Here is a 17233-nt window from a genome sequence, read left to right on the forward strand (position 1 = left end):
ATATACATGAGCTCTAAAGCTTACCATCAGATATTACTTCATAAATTCTTTGAAGCTCTCTCTGCCTGATTTAGTTGCCAGTCTGTCAGGTGTGCAAGCCTTTGACTTTCTATTACATTTAATATGTTTTTGAAAAATGCTAATGTTCTCCCAGCCTGTGGTATTGAAGGCTTAGTTGAGCCCTGAACTTGTGGAATGCTTAGCAGCTGAATATGGTGAAGTGTATTTGAAACTCTCATACTTGTGGTTTTGGGCACTTTTTCCATTGTAGTCCCTTCAGGCTTATCTGCTTATTTTTTCCTCTTGGCTGGAAATCAACATGACAGAAGGTAAGTGAGCATGTGAAGATTACATAGCCTCATTTCCAAAGAATGTGGGCATCCTGTTCATGGCTACAGATTCTTAAAAATAGCCAAACCCATTCAATCAGGACAAAGGAAGGTGTTTTATTTTTTAATTATCTCAATACATAGTAAACTTCTCCTGTATTCTAACCACCAGACTGCCCAGTAGAATTTCCTTCTATTTCTATTCAGGGAATAAAACAAAAGTAAGTATGTGTGCAAATTATTTGAACACAGAAGACATTTTTTTTCAATGTAATTTGGAGGTCCTTTGTGGTTTACTGTCAGACATCTCTGTATGAATGAAACAATTTGCCTTAATAACTGAACCATATAAATTTTTGATACTACAATAATACTGAAAGCACTCACAAATTACCACAGTACATCTTACCTGTCATGTTACATCATGTAAATTATAGCCATGATGACATGCTTAGCTTGGATGATTTATGCTATGGAAAAGGAATATTGTAGGTTCTTATTTGTAAACTCAATAAAATATTTCTCTAAATAGCTAAAACTGGATTAAACCAGCCTCTTTTGACTATGATTGCTAGGTTTGTTTCAAAAATATTAATTGCTGTCTTAGGGTAGGGATGCTTTGTTAGAAAGAATGAAGAGAAAGATTTAAGAATTTTTTAGGCAGTCTAAATTTACTGTGATCCACAGTTTCTGGATCACTGTCATATCAGTCCTTTTTCTTTTTCTGGTTCATTAAAATGCTTGTTTTAAAACCAAACTTGAGCAAGAAGTGCTAACAGCAACCCATGGGCAGATCAGGGATTTGAAAAGGAGGGTATAGGACATATCACCAGTGCCCCAGGAGACAGGTTACAGGTCCCCCTCCCCATACCCTCTTCAGATATGCCAGAGCAGCAGCTGCTGAAGACTTTTTGGAGTTCCCAAAGCAGATGAGACTCCTGCAGGCACCTCCCCTCCCATTGCCCTCTCACCCTCTGCAGCAGGCATTGCCTCTGGGTTACCTCTGCCTGCAGCAAAGGGGGACCTGCCATCTGATCTGTCTCACAGTCCCAAGCTGACCTGTTGGTGGTGGTGTCACAGGGCTACTCCAGTTGGGGGCTTCTGTAAGTGATAGAATTTGGTGGCGGCTTGGCCAGGGACAATGGCACAGGTGACGCTGGGTTCCCCAGCCAGTGCCTGCTTGAGGAACACAGGGGACACTTGGGGGTGGACAGGGAGCAAGGGTGCCTGGAGGCCTGCTGCTGCTGTTTCCAGTTGACTCCAGAGCCATAAGAGGAACATGGTGCAGGGTAAGGAAGCAGAGACTTGAACTTGCAACTGCTACTAACTGAGTACCCCTGTGGAAGAGGGTGTGTGGCCATGCCACTGCCTCCACCTGGATCTACTCATGTAACAGTCTCTCCTATATTTTGATACTTCAGTTTTCAGATGTGGTAAAGACCTCTTTTTGAGTTAGGTTGATATTCTGTGCTTAAGTCTTAATGATGCTGATTGCTGTATCTGTTTGTGCTCTATCTGCTTGTTCTACACCCACGTCCAAATGCTTGTTTCTAATAAGGAAATTACTGTATCTTAAGAGACTTTTGAATTTGTGACACTGAGCTTTGCTTCAGAAATGAATGACTGTTCCTGGTTTCTCTAAAATGGCTGGGTTGTGAAGTAAGTAACAAGTTGTTTAGTGCTTTGTTTTGCTTTCTTTATGCCAATATGAGACAAGAAGGCAGGAAAATGAAATTAACATCCATCTCCTTTTCTTTTTGCTTTTCTAAATAAGCGATTATGCCACTAATAATACGTCAGATTTGGTACATTTTGAAGCGACTCGTTTTTATAAACCAGTAAATTATTTTGTTAGTAATAAAGGTTGAAGTAGCTGCCTTTGAGATTTTGGTAGATTTCATACGATGGCCACATTTGCTATGGAGTATTCTCAGTTTGCTCAAGTGAAATTATGGAGCAGACAAACACACACAGCATTTTTCTTTCACAAAGTTACCTCCGAGGAAGTCCAATGTAAGTGTATTCTGGAGAAGTTACTCTGTGTATGTCAGGAGCCTGACCCCACTGCCATTTTCATGTTGGAGTAGGCATCTCCTCAGTACAAACTGGGTCCCCTGGTAACCTGTGGCAAGGCCCTGTATAGGAGCATTTTCTTTCAGTGGCCGGGTTGGGAGATTTGGTTGCGTATGTGCTGCTAGCTACGGAGTACATTCACTGCCAAGGAAAATCCAGCTCGCATTGTTCTGGAGTAAACATGTTATATGTCTACAACCCCATTAGCTACCAATTTATTTTTGGACTGAGGCATTTGTAAATATTTGAATATCTGCCTATTGAAGAAAATAGTTTAGTGCTTTTCAGCTTAGTTATATATGTCACATTTTAAGTCCTCATTTGCTAAAACTGCCTTTCTAGCAACTTCTTCCATAGTGAATTTATTTTTTGACTAAATTTAAAAAAAAAGGAAATATGTTAAATGAATGTTAAAACAACCTGCTGTCAATTTGTCATAAAGCTTCAGAACCAAATATTGGAGTTGAGCCTAAAAGGTGTAAGTATTGTCCTTGACTGCGGGCCTTTCTAATGCCTTGTATGTCAAGTATGCAGCCTTAATTCGGTGTTGTTCCTGTTTGTCAGTTTAATCTTTTAAGTGAAATTTAAAGTATTTGCCCATAAATGATTCCTGTGAAACAGTTTAACTCTATCACAGCAATAGGATATATCAATGCCATTCCAATCCTGTTGTATAGGAATAAATTGTGGAACCTCTGCTCATGTTGAGCAGTGGCTTGCACCAGAAGCAACCTCACTTAAATCAAAGGGGCTAATTGTGGAGTAAAGTTGATACAAACTGGTTCTTCATGAAGTCAGACATTATTGTGAATAATATCAAAGGTTTTGTTAGCCCATGAAAAAATTATGTTTGGGATATCTTCATTAGAACTCTGGTTCTTCAGGATGACCATTGATTTGTTTTTTGATAGTCAAGAGGAATTACTCTGCTTTTGTGTGTTCTGATTACAGTTCCAATAGTAGAAACTAAGACACCATATGAAGAATTTAAATAGGGTCTTTTATTGTTTATGCCAGAAGAACACTTTTAACGTAAGGGGATAGTTATTGTTTGATTAGATATCTTCATGCTACATATGATATTTGCCATTTTATTTCTGATTTGTCTTCACTGAATGAAGCAAACCCTCTAACCTATTTGCTGCATACAAATGTCAACATTTCTTTGCAACCAGAATGTGAATAAGCTAGAATACACCTTTAGGTCAAAACATGTATTTGTTCAGGTAGTAAAGTTTTTCTGTAGCTTCCTCCACTGTAAAATATACTTTATCATACACAGGTAAAGGTGGGGGTTTATGTCTGTATGAGTGATCTACTTGCTTTATGAAATTTTACCTAATGAAATTGACTGGCACACCATGTCTGATCAAAAAATTGAATTGTAACATAATCATGGGTTAGGATTTTGTGTTCTCTATGTTTATTTCCTGTCATTTGTTTTCATTTTTCCTGCTATTCTAGTGCAAGAGGTGGAATAATGCAAAACAAATTACAGTCTACAACTTACACACCCACAAAAGTCCAAAAAGAAAAAAAAGAAGCATCAGGCAGCATAAATAATACAATAATCAACTGCAAAAGAAATGCTAAAATCAGTTGTTCTGAATTATTAATTCCTTTGGACCCTCCTAGCTCCATCTGGTATTCCTACAGTTTAACATCAGACAGAAAAGGTTGGAGACCCTTTCTAGATCATGAAACATGATAGCTGCAGTTTGATACTGAAATATGAAAACCTTTTGACTTGTTTTTACTGCACACCTAAAAAGGGAGATCAATCTCCATTTAACATCTTCAAGGATACACCCTAATGAGATGAGAGACAGTCTTGTTGGAAGCTAAATTTTGATAACTGTGTTATTTTTGAGAGCTGCTGGTACTTTGTGAGAAAGCCTTAAGTATTAACAAGTGACACTGACCACCCTACTCTGTACTGTAATAGGCTGAGCGAAGTTTGCTGAATGAGAAACCAGTCTAATTGCCCTAAGATAGATATATATATGTGTGTGTGTGTGTACACACACACACACATACATATATATATGTATATATACATACATATACACACACACACACACAACAAAATTTTAGGTTTGTTTGCTTATTTTGGAATGGTGAAGACTGTTAGATTACATGTAAGCTCTGAAATCAGAGAGGATATATAATGTAATGGGGGCATGTCTACATGAGACATTTTATGCACTACTGCATGTTAGGCAAATCTAATGTGTAGTAAAGCATCACCATCTACGTGTGTGGGACTTACTGCATAGTAAATTAAGCTAATGCACAGCTAATACCAGGAAATACAAGTGCCAGATAAATGGTATATTAATGGTATACTGTACAGTAATGCACATGTAGACTCTGACTGGGAGCAATTTGCTCCCAGGCATCCCAGGCAGCAGGGTCCTGCTGCTGCCCTGATAAGCCCCAATGCAGAGGGGAGCTATGCTGGCTGCAGGGGTAACTGTCTCCCCACCACATGGAGATCAGGACCCATCCTTATCCCCATGTGGCTGAGAGAGCTGTTCTGGCAGTCAAGACTGCTGCCTACCAGCCATGTGAAGATAGGGTCCCAACCTGACTCCCATGTGGCTGGTAGAGTTGTCCCTGCTCAGTGGGGAGGCTGCTTACTAGCCACGTGGAGTTGGGACCAACCCCAGTGCCCTCTACCAGCCCTGGGGCTGGCACCCAAGGGAGACTGGAGTCCCCCCTGGCTGCTGCAGGGAGGCAAAACAAGGCAGGAGCAGGCCTGCACTGGGCTATTCCTGTCAGATGCAGTTTGCTTACAAGGAGGGATGCATATGTAGACATGCATGCCAGAGCACTTTAATGAGCCTGATTTTTCTGTGAAGAAATTTCAGACACATTAATTAAACTTGTAGATGCACCTTGGGTGTCCAGCACGGTGGGATTATCAAACAGTTGCTCTTAAAATGGGTAATGTTATTTGTTTTAAACTTAATTTTAAATTGTATGTGCTTAAATTTAAATGTAAAATTACACAGACTTCTTTAAGAACTATATTATTATAATTCTTAAACATTGAATAGCCCTGTCCATGGTAGCTTAGTAGACTGAATTAGCATAAACGTCATGCAGTTGTTCTCATAATAGTAGAACAGAGCTGTAGCTGTGTTGGTACAGGAAATATGTGAGAAGCAGGATTTGTTTGGTAATATATAAATAGTTGGTCCAATAAAAGGTATTACCAAACAAATCCTGCTTCTTGAGTAGTTCTTATAGTAAGATTAAAGACACTGTAGCATACAGTAATGCTGTGTGTTTTATAGACAGTACAAATAAAATTAAACAGACCATTCCTATAGCCTGAAGAGTGGAATGGGCAAGCACTATCTGCCACTCAATAATTCCAGGTTAATATCTTGAGGAGCACCAACCAATCCTTCAATTCACAGGGCCAATTGGGTTTTCTTAGATAGGAGCAGATTTCATTGCCTTCAGAACAAAATGCACAACTCCATCCACTCCATATTTCAAGACACCTGCATGTGGGGAGGCAGAAAACTGAAATGTAAATTATAGAAGGTTCCTGCAAGGCAAATAACTGTGAAGGGTATAAAAGCAGAAAAAACAAGAGGTTGATCTTAATTTGTGTTTGAAACAGGATGTTTTCATTTCCTGGCTTCCTACCCTAGCTTCACGGGGAAGCTTTTATTTTATGTAGCATATTGCTTGCTAATTGCAAACCATGCTTTGAAACACCATTTGGCTTGTCCTCCTGGTGTCAGTACAGAACATCCGAGTTGATACAGAAGTCCTTATTGGTCTACTGAACTCTCTAGCTGTGGAAAAAGACTGGATGAAAAGGCTAATGCTTGGAGAAAACAAACATTTTACAGGAGGAAGCACTGACTGCTATTTTGTATTGCGCCTCCCCCACCCCGAGAGAGAAAGTTGATATCTATATATGTACCTCTGTTTCACCATCTGTAAATTGAGAATGATGAATAGTTTGCTTTGTAAAATGCTTTGAGATCTATGGGTAAAAAGCACTGTATATTATTATTATTTCATACCATTCTGCTAGTCTCTGTCCTCAGGCAGAGCACATCCATGGAGGGCTGTGGGTGCACTGTTGCTATGCTGAATTACCTAAATGTGGCTGTTGTTTCTTGTGCCAAGATAAATAATACTACAGAAAGAGTCTAAATCATGGAGGGAACTTCTTTGGAATTTTCCTGTAATGGTCTGGAAATTTGGTTGCAGTAGGTGGAGTGGTATGCTGTTCTGTATGGCAGGTAGTGCTAAGGAAAGTATATGATGTGCTCACCAAGTGAAATTCAGCTCTTGTGGAGACTAGTACAGGCCTTATGCACCTCTTATATCCTGCTTTAGTGAAGTAAGTGGTACCTGGTACCAGTCCTTTACACTGAAATGGATTTCACTCACAAGTTTTGATATAGCACAGATAAGTTCTGTATGCCACAGCAACTAAAAGGGGAGAAAGGTCTCAAGGAAAAGTCAGTTCTCAGATTCAGTCCCCAAGCACCATCCACAACAGATACCGCATTGAAACACCACAAAGTGGGTTGTGCAGATGTTCAAAAAATATTTGCATGCAGACCCTACTAGGATTTTTGTGCATAGCTATCTCTTTTTGGTATTCCAGTACATACGGTAAGAGGCCAGATAAGGAGTAAGCATCTGTGCAGAAGGGGCAGAAATTGGCCACAGCATAGAGGCAGCAGAGAATGGGGGTAGGGTAACCAGAAATCCCTATCTGTTAGGCTGTTCCTGAAAGATTTTTGTTGCTAGCTTGTGTAAGTCCTTAGATTGTTCTAATGTATAACCAGAGCCAGAGTATGGCAGATAACTAAGAACCCTGTGGTGTACCCACTAGAAGTTAGATGCAGCAAAATATCTGGTTCAGTGTATTTTGGCCTGTATATAAGGCAAGGAAACTATATTCTTTCTAAAGGAAAGTCTTTTTAAGCAAAATCTAGTTGTTGATAAAAATCAAATCTTTTTACTTTTACTTTAAATCATGATCTAAATTGCTTTGACTGAAATTAAATCACCCTGGTAACCGGCTTTATTCATTCAACAGTGATAAGCTGTCTACAGCACAGACTGACTCTACTGTTTATTTTATTAGCAGTTGTTTCAATATAGCTTTTTAAAATTATTTGAGTCCATAGTCAAGGCTAGATATTGAACAGAAGAGAATCTTAATGGGAATGGCAGTGTGTGGGACAAAATAATTTGAAGATCTGAATCACAGGACAGTGGTGGTTGCTTGAAGTCAACAAGGCTTCTTGTCCCCACACTTAAACCCAAATCACTTGGTCTCACTAGCATGATTGGGCTGGGGGCTGGGGCCACCAACTGTGCTGGCAGCAGCAGCCTTACCTGGGGGCCTCAGGGAGCTGCAGCTATGGTGATCCTGCTGCTTGTACCTTGATTGGAGCCAGAGTGTGACTCCATCCAGCCAGGCTCCAGTTTTGGGTGATGCGCACTGGCCCACCTTTTTTTTTGCACAGATTTTTTTGACCCCAGGATCTCCTGGGGTCAATCCCCCACCCCTCCATGGTGCTATCTTGCAGTGCGGGGAACACCTGAATGTGTGGTGTGTGGCGCTGAAGATGGGTCTGCAGCACCACATGTCACATGGCCATGCTCGTCTGGATGCCGTGGGGTGCATGCAATGTGCATGGCCGACTAAACTCCAGCATAGTTTGTGCTGAACTTTATTTCTTCCAGGAGCAGCATTTACATGTGTGCCTGGGACTGCAGCATGTTGAACTGCCTCTCTTCAGCCTCTTACTTAATTACAAGGAATAAAAATGAAGGAGGTTGTTGAAGGGTTGTTTGAAAGGATCACAGGGAAACAAACTCAAAACAAAGATAAAGCACAAGCCAGAGGATTTGGAAGTTTCTTGAATCAGTTACAATATATACAATATAGCCAGTCTATGTTGGGTGGGTCCGAAAACTTGCATTTTTCTGCCACGTGTTAATCTCAAAATATATTTCAAGCACATTAAATCTTCTAACACAGACATGAGGTAGGTGAATATTAGTTACATTTTACATGGACTACTTGTCAAGGAGATGTTAAGGCCAAGATGATGAAATGTGGGTGCCTAGACCCAACCATCTTGCATAAGAAAAAAACCTATCTTAAGAAGTTATTAAGAGGCTCATTAAAAAGCCTTTGGATTTATACATGGGGCGTACATTTATTTTCTAGTAGAGTAGTGCTCAACTTTCTCCTGTGGGCCAGATGAATGACAAGGGGCCAGGTTGGGCCTTGAGACCCAGTGCCACCCCCTCCTGCTCCCTGTGTGCTGGGATTGGGTCCAGACTCCCGTGCACAGGTCCTGGAGTTCCCCAGGGATCTGGCGATTTGGCAGCAGTGTTGTGGGACCACCACTCCCCTGCCGCCAAATTTGTGGACCCATGGGGAATCCTGCTAGCTGGATGACACAGTGTTGTGGGCCAGAGGTTGAACACCTTTGCCTTAGTTTGTGGTGTCTGAGGCAGCGTATGAATTTTTACTTGTTTCATATACCTGACCAACTTATTTTGCTAATGTCATTTCACTTCAACTATTAAGTCAAACGCAGCCCAAATAAGAACGATCACCTTTCTCCTTTTATTAACTTTAATCAATGTGGAGTTTGGTTCTCATTAAAGATTCTGAGCTAGATACCCAGCTGGTGTAAATTGACTAGATAAATTACTTCACTTGAGCTATTTAAGCCATCTGAGCTATGACCCTCTGGTTTTCAGAAGTGACTGGTAACTTTATGATCCACAATTGTTGTGTGCCTCTCAAGGGATCATTTTAAATGGCTTGATTTTCAGTGGTTGGGTATTCAGGGCTTTCTGAACATTAAGCCCCTTTAAAGTATGTAAAGTAGGTCATACAAAAACAAGGTATCAAAAATCATTAGTCACTTCTGAAAATGTTAGCCTGGTTCTAGAAAAGATAATTCAATTTTCCCTTAAGAGTTACCTTACTATGTACACAACTCTCTTCATAAATCTTAGAAGAAAAAATGTATAGGCCTCTGAGAACTCCTCATTGAAAAATAAAATGTACTGATTGCCTAAGAAGTAGAGATTCCTGGACTAATATCAAATGTACTATGTCAAATGTTGAGAAACTATAAATGATAATCAGTGCTGAGAGAAGACAGTAACCTCAGACCAAAAGGAATCTTGAAATGGTAGTTTATTTTTAAATTGTTTTCTTCTTTAGTTTCACACATAAAAGAAAAAAAAGTTTTTAATATCACAAATGACTCATCTTCTAATTTGATCATCTAACGTCAGATAGACTATTAAGTGTCCTATAAATTGCCTCTGTCCCTTGTCTCCTCTATCCTCTCATTACCTGACTGCTAAAGATTTCTGAATGGGTCCATATTGCATGATTAATTCCTATAATGCAAACTGAATTTAGTTCCCTTAGGTTCCCATTAGCTTTCACCAGCATATTTTGATCTCCAGCAGGAGGGTAGCGGGGAGCAAAGATTTTGTTTTCCAGAGAGAATCCAGTTAATGACAGCAAATGTATTTAGAAAGGAAAGCTCAATGGGGATTTCAAATATGCAATAACTCTGTTGAAGGAGGGGGCTACGCTAACTTTTTAAAAAGATCTGCTTGCCTCCATGGACCCAAGAGACCAACCAGTTAAGACCAGACATTTGGCAGATTGAAGTAGGAGTCATGTGATAGCCCCCCAATTTGAAATGTGATGAATTATTAAACAAGCAGTTTGTCGGGTGATTGAATATTACCTGCAAAGCACTGCTCATCTCCTTGAGGCACATCCAAAGCTAACTGAATTGAGCCAATTAGACTGACTGTCTCTTCAATGAGTTGTGACCTATCAATGGTAATAGCTTATTATGATGATAAATGAACCCATCTCTCAAACTGAAGCCTGAGTATACACTTCAGCAGTTTCCCTGAATCATGGGGCCATTACCTCTCAACTTCAGATCGACAGGAGCGACAGCAACGAGAGTAGATAGCATGCATGAATAGACACAGATGATTGTTTTACTCAACTGAATATATTTACAGTTATTTTTTGTTAGTTTTTTTCTTTTAATAGGCCTGCTTGAGCATTTTCTGTTTTCACTACAGTGATATACCGTTTCTCTCAGTCTGGGAAGAATACCACCCTCATCAGTTGAGATGGCTGAATGAATTCCTGATTGGTATCTACATGCCTTTTCAATTTGCACAGTCTCAGGGGTATTAGGCATTGCTCTATGGAAGAATATATAGTTTCTGAGTGAAAGTTTGTTTTATTTGTTTGGTCCAATTTAACTCCATCATATTACTGTGCCAGAGTCAATCCACTTTAGAAGTTAAGGAGGTGGAGACATTGTAACATTAGGTCACCTTTTCTAAAATATCTGTTGTATTTGTAAAGAAGTTGTGCCCATACACAAGTGTGGAGGCTGCTCCGATGTGTTGGAATTCTAGTGCATCAAATAGACTTGATTAATCGAGGCAATTACCGTGCTCCAGCAGCATCTCACATATCAGCTTTAGTTCAAGTATTCAGGTATCAGCTTTAGTTCGAGCATTAGTTCAAGTGCCCCTGCCACCATTTTTAAGTGTGAGGACACTGAGACTGATACATGAAATGTGGCAGTGCTTTAATTAGAGTGGCTGTTGGAGCCACTCTAATTAAAGTGACACTACCACCGCACCGCGCGCACACTCCTGGAGCACATATAAAAGTGCCCTTAAATTGCAAGTGAAATGTAAAGAGGCAGTTCAGAGATTTCTGGATGTTTTGCACCCTTATTTTTGAAAAAGGAAAGTTGTTTTTTTCCCTTAGTCTTTTTAACAGTTAACTTCATAAACAGACCTGTTCCAGATTTATATAAGAATGCAAATTGCACCTTAGGACTACGGACAGACATTACACATAAATTGGTGCAAGTGATCAGAAACTGGTTTAAACCTGTAACAGAACAAAAGTTCAGTACACATGAACCTGTTTCAAATAGACCTGGATGGATGGAGTATCAAACTTAAATGATTTAGGTTAAGCTGGCCTGTCGAGCTTGTGTCCCAGATCTCCTGACTCATGTTAACTCACAGTCCTCCAACATCCCAGGATGCTTTGCACCTCCCCTTCCCCCACCAACATGGTGGACAGGCTCGCACTGTCTGCTCCAGCTGAGGGCAGGGCCAACTCCAGCTGAGTGCAGGCCTAGCCCCACCCACTCTGGGATGTAACAGAGCTGAAACAGCAAAGCTTCTGTTCTGCAGCCCTGGTCCTGCTGTCACTCCAGCAGGGTAGAGACAGGGAAGAGAGCTCTCCCTCTGCAGCCCTGACCCTGATCCCTGGTGTGTATGGGTTTTCTGCCTCCAGCCCTGGTGCAAAAAACTGATGTGCAGGTGGGAGGGAACGGTCTCTGCAATCTGGGGCTGGCCTGCATTCCTGTGCCTCCGAATCCTGCCACTGATGCTGACAGGGAATTCCCTCCTCTTACCCCTCTGCGTAGTCTGGGGACAGCTAAGCTGCATCCCCACGGCTGCAGAGGGGGGTGTTATGAATTCTCTCTCTGCACCAGCAGCAGGGCTCAGGGGGACCCAGCCTAGGGTGGGGGAGCTCCCGCTAAGGCATGGGGTTCCCCGCATATGGGCTGATTCCTAGTGCTGGCTAGGCCTCAGGCTGGAAGTGCTGTTCCCCTCCCACACCTATAGAGGAAGAGCTAAGCCAGCGCCAGACCATGCTGAGGGATGGGAGGGGGGAAATCCCTCTACATCATCAGCAGAGCTTGGGGGACCCTGCCCAGGTTTGGGGAACTCAGGCTGTGGTGTGGGTTAATGCCAGTGTTGGTTAATGCCAAGCAGCAGATGGGCCCTTGACTGGAGGGACTGTTCCCCTGCTGCAGAGAGACAGCAGGGGTGCAGGAGGAACATGTGCTGGGCAGCCGATCAGAGATGGGCCCTGCTTGGCTGCAGTCGGTACCCTTGGCAGTGGCTGACAGGCTGGGAGGCATGCTCTAGTGCCCCCTGGCTTCTGCCCTGGGCCACTGCAGGCATCTGGCTGCCTTTCTGGATTCCCAAGTGAATGTCAATTCACCTCATTATCAGTTCAATCTATGCAACTTAGAGAAACCTTCAAAGATTGTATTGATTCACCTCAGGCTTTTGGACTCTCTACACTAAAGGTGGGTGGTGCCAGACACACTGCTTTCAGCCTTCTGACCAAAATATATATATAATGGAATTTAGTGTCAATATATTGTCAACTTGACAACCAAACATGATCATGTGTTTTTTTTCAGATAAAATCATTCGTATCAGAAGATGTCATACAGAATATCCCTGAAGAGCCCTGCCTCATTCCAATGCACATTATTGTGCAATTAATGAGCCAGGACTCCTGTAATTACATCCACATTTTTTCAGTGAAATCCAAATGTATACAGCATAATAGCAGCATAATAGTATTCGTCAATGTGGAGAGTGCTGTCTGCAGCAGTGGTTCTTAGCTTTTTCAGATTCAGGGTATTCCTCGTTATACTCAAGGCACTGTCACTAGAAAGTGTCACCTCTTAGTTTTCATTCATTGTTTGCCTATAGAAAATTAATAGAGTAATTCTGTTGCAAAGAACTCAGGAAGACCATAACAGGTCACAGTGTTTTTAACTCTGGATTTCTATTTGAAATCTCTGGGTTTATCTTGTGAAGCATGGGTACATGCCTAACAATGCTAACATTGCATGGCATGCTGTGGCAACTTTGAAAGGATCTCAAGAAACCCCAGGGTGCTGTTGTACCCTGATTGATAATCACTGCTTCTCAGCTTTTCCATCAACTTTGTCTCTTCTATCTGTCATGCTAGACCATGCGCGTCCAGGTCTGGGGGTCGCTTCAGGGTCAGGAGAAGCCAAGAAGTCAAAAGCCAAGAGGTTTGTCCAAGGAACCAAGTTAGAGATCCAAAGGCTCAGGCAGAACATGAGGTCAAGAAGCTAGCCAGGTCAGGTATCCAGGAGGTCAGGTATCCAGATGGTCAGGCAGGACACTAAGTCAGGTATCCAGAGAATCTGACAGAGTCAGTAGCAGCACAATCCAAGGGTGCAGCAGCCTAGATACAAAGTTGTGCCTTGTTACCCAGACATTTTCTCTTCCAGATCAGGGACTTACACGGGAAGGGTAAGAGATCAGCTGACCTTGGGCTGGCTATTCCAGTGGCAGGGAGTGGGTGGCCCAGATGGAGGGTTCTGGCCACTTGTGCTGGCCCCAGTGTTCCACTAGGGAGGTGGCAGACTGGGGTGAGCTGCAATGCTGGATAGGCCAATATCCCACATTCAAGGCCACTGCCTGATGCTATACTGATCATATGACTCTATTTCCTCCAGAGTCATATGATCACTTTTTTTTATTTAAGTATTTCTTATTAAGTATAATCTATTACATGGTTTTAATATAAAGTTATACATAACTGTAGGCATTTTAATGTTCACCATGATTGTTGAATAGTGAAATTAGAATATGAAGAATGGATTAATATTATATTGTCAGTAGCTATGGAAACAAGATTTCCTAACTGCCTACACAACGTAAATTAATAAAACTATCTGACTGAAACTACATTATCTAACATGTTCAGTAGATTTGGGAAAGCAGATGCCTTTAAAGCTAATCAAATAAATAGATACGATGTTTGGTCAGCTGTGTATTTAATGTTTGATTTAATTTTGTTTAGTCTGTTGGGTTTGGAAGCCCTTTCTTGAAAGAACGTTTATATTGCTTTGCTTCTTGAGGTCCTTTGTGATGTGATGTGCAATCCATTTAATTGATTCTCTTGTTCTTAAACCAATGTCATATATGCTTACGTACGTGTGCACTATATAAGCAGCTAAGGCAGACACACATAGTCCCATTTTGCGTAGTGTTGTTTTTCTGTATCAGATGTGTGTGTGTATTTAAATCTTTCCCTCTTTATTATGTCAGTCTAAGGAAAAATGGAATTGCAAAATAAGAAAGGCACAAAAAGAACAAAACTACACAAAATAGGTTTTTATTTTAAATTCAGAAGGTTCCAACTATAAGAAGGACAAAAGTGCAACTACTATCTGTTGGGAAAGTTCTTATGTATTAGACCTAGTTGAAAATCACTTAGGGGAATGTTTCCATGGTTGTCCATGTTTATTTGGACAAATTGAAAAAAAAATCTTTTTTCTGTTTTGGTTAACCTGAATTAAACAGTTCAGTTTGTCAAACCAAATTCCAAATTCCCATGCTTCATTTGGGGCCCATCTGAAGTTAATGTCTGTCTGACTTGCTGTACATCCCAGTTTGGGTGACTAGAGCATTGGAAAAGATGAAAAATTTAAAGGAAGAAACACCAGCTGAAAAATAGGTATTTGTCTACCCAACGATTAGAGCCCATCATTCCTTTAGGGAACCTGACTAGATGAGATCTATGAAGATTCAACACCGTTCAGAATTTAGTTTAATGAAAAAGAACAGTTAAGGATCTAGTGCAGTCTTCAACCTTTTTATGGTCACTTTTTGTAAAGTAAAGGGAACCCGAGGATCTACCACCCCTGCCCCATCCCACCCTGCAGCCCCTGCCCTGCCCCCTGACCCACCCTCTGGCCTCCAGTTTATCTCAAACCAGGCTCAGCCATTTTCAAACTGGTTTATATGCACTGAATAGCTGTTCTGATATAGGTTTAAATAAGTTTCTGATCACTGTAGCTCTCTATGTGAAGGAAAGCTACATGTCCCTGCAAGCTGATGTTGGCGACCGGCATGGACAGCTAGAGACCCTCTGGGTAAAAATTCGTGGGAAAAACGGCACAGGGGACACAACGGTGGGAGTCTACTACAGACCTCCCACTCAAAGTCCCGAGCTTGACCAGGAGTTCGCCCGGGAACTGACTGAGGCCGCTTGCTCCAGGACCTTGGTTGTCATGGGTGACTTCAATTACCCGGACATCTCCTGGGAAGATCACTCAGCAAAATCCAAGCGGTCGCAAAGCTTTCTCTCGTGCGTGGATGACCTCTACCTGACTCAAGAAGTCTATGGGCCAACGAGAGGCAAAGCGCTGCTCGACCTGGTACTGGCTACGGGGGATGACCTAATCAGCGACCTAGTGATCGATGGGAAGCTGGGTGAAAACGACCACGAGCTGATCAACTTCACCATCCGCCGTAAAGCTGGCAAGTCAGTCAGCAACACAGAAGTCCTTGACTTCAGAAAAGCCAACTTTGACAAGCTCAAGAGGCTGTCGGTCAGGCCCTCAGGGACCGTGACCCCAGGGAGATGGGAGTTCAAGAAGAGTGGTTGCTTCTCAAGGAAGCAATCCTCAATGCACAAGCTAAATCTATTCCAACATGGAGGAAAGGCAGCAAGAAGGCACAGCAGCCCTCCTGGCTCTCTAGGGACCTAGCGGACCTCCTGCGGCTAAAAAGGAAAGCCTACAAAGGATGGAGGATGGGATTCACCTCCAAGGAGGATTATTCTGCGCTGGTCTGGTCCTGCAGGGAGCAAACCAGGAAAGCCAAGGCTGCAACTGAACTCCAACTAGCTTCAAGCATCAAGGACAACAAAAAGTCCTTTTTCAGATATGTGGGGAGCCGGAGGAAAAGCAAGGGCAATGTTGGACCCCTGCTAAACCAGATGGCGCAACTGACAACTGACGCCCAGGAAAAAGCCAACCTATTAAATAGGTACTTTGCGTCAGTCTTTCATCAGTCCCATGGGACGCCCATGCCTGCTATGGGACAGGGAGATCCGGGTGATGGGGATCCCCTACCCTCCATAAATGCTGACCTTGTGAAGGAACACCTTGAGAAGCTGGACACCTTCAAGTCAGCCGGCCCTGACAATCTGCACCCCAGGGTACTCAAGGAGCTGGCAAGCGTCATAGCCCAGCCCCTGACACGGATCTTTGAAAACTCCTGGCGCTCTGGTGTAGTGCCCGAAGACTGGAAGAAGGCCAGTGTGGTGCCGATCTTCAAGAAAGGGAGGAGAGTGGATCCGGCTAACTACAGGCCCATTAGCCTGACTTCTATCCTGGGGAAGATCTTAGAAAAGTTTATTAAGGAGGCTATCCTTGATGGACTGGCCCAGGCTAAGGGATAGCCAGCATGGGTTTGTTGTGGGTAGGTCTTGTTTGACCAATCTCATTTCCTTCTATGACCAGGTGACCTATCACCTGGACAAGGGAGAAGAGATTGATGTAATATATCTTGACTTCAAAAAAGCCTTTGATCTGGTATCCCACGATCACCTCTTGGCCAAACTGGCTGGTTGTGGCCGTGGCTCCACCACGATCCGCTGGCTGGGAAACTGGCTCTGTGGTCGGACCCAGAGGATTGTAATCGATGGCAGTCACTCATCGTGGTGCCCTGTGACCAGTGGGGTCCCTCAAGGCTCTATCTTGGGACCCATACTGTTCAACATCTTCATTAATGATGTGGACATTGGAGTCAGGAGTGGACTGGCCAAGTTCGCCGATGACACCAAACTTTGGGGCAAAGCATCCACGCCAGAAGATAGGCGGGTGATCCAGGCTGACCTGGACAAGCTCAGCAAATGGGCAGACGAGAACCTGATGGTGTTTAACACTGAAAAATGCAAGGTTCTCCACCTTGGGAGGAAAAACCTGCAGCATCCTTATAGGCTTGGCAGTGCTACGTTGGATAGCACTACAGAAGAAAGAGACTTGGGGTCATCATTGACCACAAGATGAACATGAGCCTGCAATGCGATGCTGCGGCTAGTAAAGCGACCAAAACGCTGGCTTGCATCCATAGATGCTTCTCTAGCAAATCCCGGGACGTCATTCTCCCCTTGTACTCGGCCT

General features: G+C 42.5%; 1 protein-coding gene across 1 annotated transcript in view; it reads left to right on the plus strand.

The window, feature by feature from the left end:
• The window catches only part of LAMA2 (laminin subunit alpha 2), a 437413-nt gene that overhangs the window by 109185 nt on the left and 310995 nt on the right, over positions 1-17233 (plus strand). The gene's annotated exons all lie outside the window — the stretch shown is intronic.

The sequence above is a fragment of the Crocodylus siamensis genome, chromosome 1 (assembly GCF_052110815.1).
Source record: "Crocodylus siamensis isolate JL-2025a chromosome 1, ASM5211081v1, whole genome shotgun sequence".
NCBI classification, from domain to species: Eukaryota; Metazoa; Chordata; order Crocodylia; family Crocodylidae; genus Crocodylus; species Crocodylus siamensis.